Raw genomic sequence first — 6,000 nt, forward strand, 5'->3', positions numbered from 1 at the left:
GGAAATTCTCCATTGGGGCCAGCCTTTTTTGTGGATGGTGTGGAAGAGCGCTGCCCTTCCCTGGTCTGCGAGGGTTGCAAGGACACCAGGCAAAACCAGATGAAAGGGCAGTGCAGGCAGAGGTGAAACCCTGCCTAACTCCTGCCAGGTGACAGGAATGGAAAAGAAACATCTGGACTATTCAGACACACAGCTGGATTTCAAAATTAGCAGCGGAGACGAGAAAGTGGGATGAAATGCTGCCTCTATTGAAGCCACCTGTAAAAAAGACTTCAGGACTTCACACCATGTAGAAATGTGACTGCCTTCCAGAAATCCGGGGACAAGGACAACCAGGAACAAAAGAACATTTCAGAGGAAATTGCTTTCTATTAACTCATAATTGCATAATGCAAAATTAACTCACAAAGGCCAACAGCTTAATTGGATTCCCAAGTGGGGAAGACAGTTGCGTGGTGAATAAGAACCTTCCGCAGCTACATTAAATATGGTGTTTCAAATACAGAATATAAATTCTTCTACTGTGCAGCAAAAAATGCCCATTACCTTCAACAGCTACAACCAGGGGGATTTTAACTATTTCCACTCAATCGCTGACCAGTGCCAAACTACCCAGCTGACCCGACGAAACGGCTCCATTCTGGATGCCCCCTTGCACTTCCAGCCACGCAGCTGAATCCCAATTAATTCTGCGAATATATATATGGATATTTTGCTGGAGTAAAGTATAAAGGCTTCCAGACATCTTAACCTTCTTCCCAGCTTGGATTTTGATTAACTGGAATAAATATTCAATTAGAAAGGCAAAGAGCTGAACCTCTTGACCACCCAGGCACGGCCTCTGTAGTCACTGCCTTTTGATGTACAAGGAAAGGGCTTGTAGGACTTTCTTAAAACATGAGCAGCCTTTCATTTCTTTGAAAATCGCAGCAAGGTCGGGCTCTGTTTTGGGGTTTGTCGCTCAGAAGCAGTGGTGGGCATTGCACGAAGTGATTCCTGCTCATCTTGGTCCGATGAGGAGAGGGGAGGCTTGCTTTGCCCTCCACAGCCAACAGGAGCTTGGGCATTTGTTTTCCAGGTCCCCATGTCACTCCTGTTTCCATGAAAACCATCGGGCTGGAAAGCTGTCCTTGCTGTCCCACACATGCCTGCACACTGCCGGCTCCCGCAGCAATCCCCACCGCCGGGCTGAACATTTGCTGTGATGAGCTGTAACGGAGCCGCGGGAAGAGCTCCTGGTCACGGCCACCGCGCAGCTCCATGGGAGCTGCCAGCTGCAGCGTGGTAGGTACCAGGCAGGACCATACTCTGTGTTTTCCTGCTGTGTAGAGCACTGATGTGGTGCTGACAGGAGCTGGGTAACATCAACACGCTGCGTGTCGGGCTGCACATCGGTGACGGCGCCGGGTGAGAGAGGCGCCCGTTTCGGCCATGCTCCCTTTCCCCTCCCTGTCACCTGCAATTCAACAGAGCACTCGAATACCTGCTTCGAAGTCACCGACTTCAGCGGGGCTGAGGCTCGTGCTGAATCAAAGCTTAGGAAGCAGCTCAGCCCGCGAGAGCGATCTGCTAGAACCATCAACACCGCCCTTTCGGGTTCCCTCTCCTCTAGGCTTAATTACCGCCTGCTTTTGGCACAGGCACCGTTTGTGCCATATGCTTTTATTTTTCCCCGAAGGAGCATTTGCACCTTTACTGTATTTATTTTATTCTGAGGAAATCCTAATGATTTCCTTTCATGCTTGATTTTGTTCCTGCTTGCAGTGGGACTCCTGCTGTCGCTCTATAAATATCTGACTCCAAAGTCTTTGCAGGAGCGAGCGCGACTGAGAGCAGAAAAGGTGAAGTCAAGCTGAAGAGACCTTTACCAGCTCTAAAAACAGCTGCTGCTCTTGCTGCTGCAGCTGATTTATACCTCATCTGGAAAACAACAGTTCAGAGCCCAGAATCATTACCTCCAATGATTTATTTGGCTGTGCTGCGTTTGGCAACGTGCTGTATAATGTTTTTTGCACGGAAGTGTCACTCTGAGGGAGGTTTAATTGCTCTCAACGTGGATGGCGATAAGAACGCCTTGGAAAAGCTATTTGCATACATTTTCTCGAACACCAAATGTGTAATTTCCTCCGTGCTCAGGCAGTCTGAGGCTGCTTCCCGGCATTACTCAGCTTCGCTGGGTGCCTCTGGAAAATTAACAACCAGAAATTCCCCAGCACGGAGCAGAAAGTGAAACTCAGGGCCCGTTGGTTCAAATGTAGGATTATTTGTAACAGATAAAACAACAAGGCTTTAAATATGGAGTTGCAAACTATAAACACAGGCTGCCCCAGGCCCCCAGCACTCCCGGCTCTGCGGCCAACACTGCTGCAGGAGTTCAGGGAGCAGCACGGGCAAGGGACCAGCGCTGCCTGGTCCCCGGGCATTGGCTTGCCTTGCTGAGCAGAAGAAAGTAAACGAGCGGTTTCAAAAGTACGGGCCGGTGTCACAGAGCCGAGCTGCCACCAAGGGCAGGGCACACACCTGCTTGTCACAGCACCCGCGCTGCTGCTCACATACGGCTTTCTCAGATGCTGAAAAACGCTCACCAGAACCGCCCCTCTGACGACCTTCACGCGAGGCCAGGTGGTGCCACGCACAAATCCCTTCTCCTTCTTTCTTCACACAATTCAAGGGCAAAGTATCTCTCGAGTGGCCTCAGAGGTTTACATAGCATCAGTCACAACAATCCGGTCTAAATAGATCTTTACTCCACCGCATATCTCGCTCTACAGCGCAGTTCATTTTTGTAATTACTCAATGCTTTGCAGCATCGGCTGTTGACATAAGCAGGACCCTGCCTATAGCTGTGAAATAGGTATTGATTTAATGTCCTTAGTGCAAGGGATCCTAAGGCACCTGGAAGCGACTTATTTCGGAACTGCGGCCATCCCCCTAGGCGAGCTTGCTGCCTGCCTGCCTGTCCCCAGCTACACGCTCTTTTTCAGCCTAGAAGTTTTACCTGGGGAGAAGAGAAGAGTTATTTACAGCAGTCGGGGGTTTGCAGGCTGGTTGGCAGCGCTGTACGGCAGCCCCAGTTGTGCTGCCACATATAGCAAAAATCAGGAAGAAAAAATACAGCGTTTTCCTGTCTGTCACACGGTGAATGTGCTGCAAGACCAACACCTTCTGGAAGCATCAGATTTGTTGTGGAGGTGCTGGGCAGCTGGATGTGTGTGACGGATCAGCACCTTTCAAGCGCGATGGATTTGCTGAGCACGTACAAACCATCTGCCCCGGAAAGCTGTAAAGCAAGGCCCTGGTCCCCCACGCAGGACGGCAGCGGCCCTGTTCGCCCACAGGGAAAGACAGCAGTCATGTCAGGGTGGACCTTGAGAGATGCAGAGCATTTCCTGATGGACACCACGTTTCTGGTGTGACGGGGTCATTTGTGCCAACTCGGATACTGCGCCATGGCACCACTTGTGCTGCCAGCCGAATTTGGGGTTGGGTTGGTTTGGTTTTGCACATGTGGCTCTGTGTGTGCTGTGTATCCATCTGAACAAGAGGAACAAGGACCACAATCCACGATCAGGCTGAGCCTGCTCTGGAATTTCCTCTGGGGAGCTCAAGATCTCAGCCCAAGCCCACGCCGGGGTCTGCGGCTGAGAGTGCCGAATGCCCCCGGGACGCAGGGCAGGGGAGGCAGGGCATCACCAGCCAGTACAGAAATGGTGGAAACCGTAGCAAAGCAGATTACAGTCACCTAAACTGGAATTTAATCAAGACATCTGGGCTCGTATTTGCTTGTTACGAACAACCTGAGTGGCTACGTGACATAACTGCAGCCAGAAATATTCCAATTAAAAGTCAGGCTGAATTTTGTAAGAGCAAAAGTGGAAGTGATAGTTTCTTTATTTCTTACTGTCAGCTGGTTAAAGCAGTATAATTCTCTGCAATTTATGTGTCAGCCACACATCCTACCTGCCTGAAACACAAGCTATGAGGTTCAGGACAGGGTTTTACAGATGATGCTACGTGACCTGTGATAGAGAGGTGGCCAGCTTAGATGACCTAATGGGTCTGCTGGCCCCAACTGCTCTGTGTCCCCAAATAATCACCACCTCGTGATTCACAGGGGAGAGAGGTACTCCCTGCATTACCAGCGTGACAGATGGTTTCAGCTGTGCTCGCAGAGTTTCTCATCTTGTGCAACCTCCATTGGTTATTCACAACAGTTGACTGCGGCTAGCAGGCGAGTTTGCTAAGAACGGTGCCTAGTTACAACAACAAACCAGGCTTGGCTTGGCCATGGGCATATTTTTCTCAGACAAACCAACAAAAAAAATTTACAGTGTGCAGTTCATTGTACACAACCTGGATTTAAGCTGTTTAGTTTGTAAAGGTATTTTAAACTAAACAAACAGCTTTTTGTTAACATTTTCACTAGCGCTGCAGATTTCTAGGTTTAGAATAGCATTGATAGCTTTGAGGCAGTACCGCTTCGCTGGGACGGAGGGAAGGGATGTTACACATCCCAGTCAAAACTCTGAGACCATGCAACCGTTTTTCCAGCAGTGTCCCTGAAATTAATCGGAGTAAGTATCAGCCGAATGCCTGACCCTCGGGCTTCCCCTTGTCTTTCAGAGCAGGGGGAGATTCGTCTCACCCCATGGCCGGAGAGCGACGTGGGCAGCAGCCCTATGGCAATGGGCAAGGCACCCACTTCTATCCGTTTGCCACGGCTGGATGGATGTAGCAGAGAGAAGGAGCGGCTGGATCTGTCAGAAGAGTCATTGGAGGGGTGAAAGGAGGCTGCCACAGTTGATGTCTTCTTGGAAAGCGAGGAGGATCCAAGAAATAATTCCCTTGCCCTCGGCTCTTTTTTTTTCTTCACCAGGCTCCTCCTGCAGTGCTGATGGACTGGGTCTGGCTGGGGCAGAGTGGAGTTTCTTTAGAGGCGCTGCTTGGGTGCTGTGTTTTGATTTTGCGACTAAACCAGTGTCGATAACACCCCAGTGTTTTACCTACTGCTGAGCAGGGCTGGCGCAGCGTCAAGGCCTTTTCTTTTTCCCACTCTGCCCCCGCAGCGGGGAGGCTGAGGGGGTGAGAAGCTGGGGGGGACACACAGCCGAGACAGCTGACCCCAGTGAGCAACTGGATATTCTGTGCCATAGGACATTGTGCTCAGCAATAGAAGCTCAGGGACAGGAGGAGGAAAGGGGGATGTTTGAGGTTATGGCTTTTGTCTTCCCAAGTAATCCCTATGCACTTCCCTAGGAACGGCCGAACACCTGCCCGATGGGAAGCGGTGAATGAATTCCATATTTTGCTTTGCTTCCTTGTGCAGATTTGCTTCACTTATTAAACTTTCTTTATCTCAACCCACTAGTTTTTTCTCACTTTTGTACTTCCGATTATCTCCCCCATCCCACTGGAGGGGAGCGAGCAACTGGGTGGTGCTTACCAACCCACCACAGCTAGATAGGTTTCCTTCCATTCATCTTTTCTATTTCTTTTGTTATATATCCCCTCTTTCCTATGAGATGGTTACTGCTCTCACCAGCATTAAATCTTTGTTACTGTTGCTTTTTCACTTTACCTGTCTTAAATCAGTACTTCTCCCCTTATCTCTGCTCCAGGCTGCGGGAGCAACGTTGCTCTGTCCAAGGCGAGACAGGCCACGCGGCCGCGGGAAGGGATGCCCCTCTCTGTGACACGGGCCCTGTGTGTCTTGTGTCAAAAGTGATTTGTGGAGTAGGTGTGAACAGGAGCTGTGTTTTATCAACAAAGCAATTACTGTCCTGATGAGGGATTACAGAGATAACAGAAGCAGCAGAACATTCTTCTAGGGAGACACTTCAGAGGAATGCCACCACCAGCTGCCTCTGATGGAAAGGAGACATGAGACAAAGCGTGGCCTACTAGTCAGAGCAGAAGTCAGCACATTCAGATTATTACTTTTCTCTCTGCTATCACTTTGCTGGATGCTGAACTGGATACCTGCATCATTTCAGCTGTGAA

The sequence above is a fragment of the Vanellus vanellus genome (genome assembly GCF_965231255.1).
Source record: "Vanellus vanellus genome assembly, chromosome: 15".
NCBI lineage: Eukaryota > Metazoa > Chordata > Aves > Charadriiformes > Charadriidae > Vanellus > Vanellus vanellus.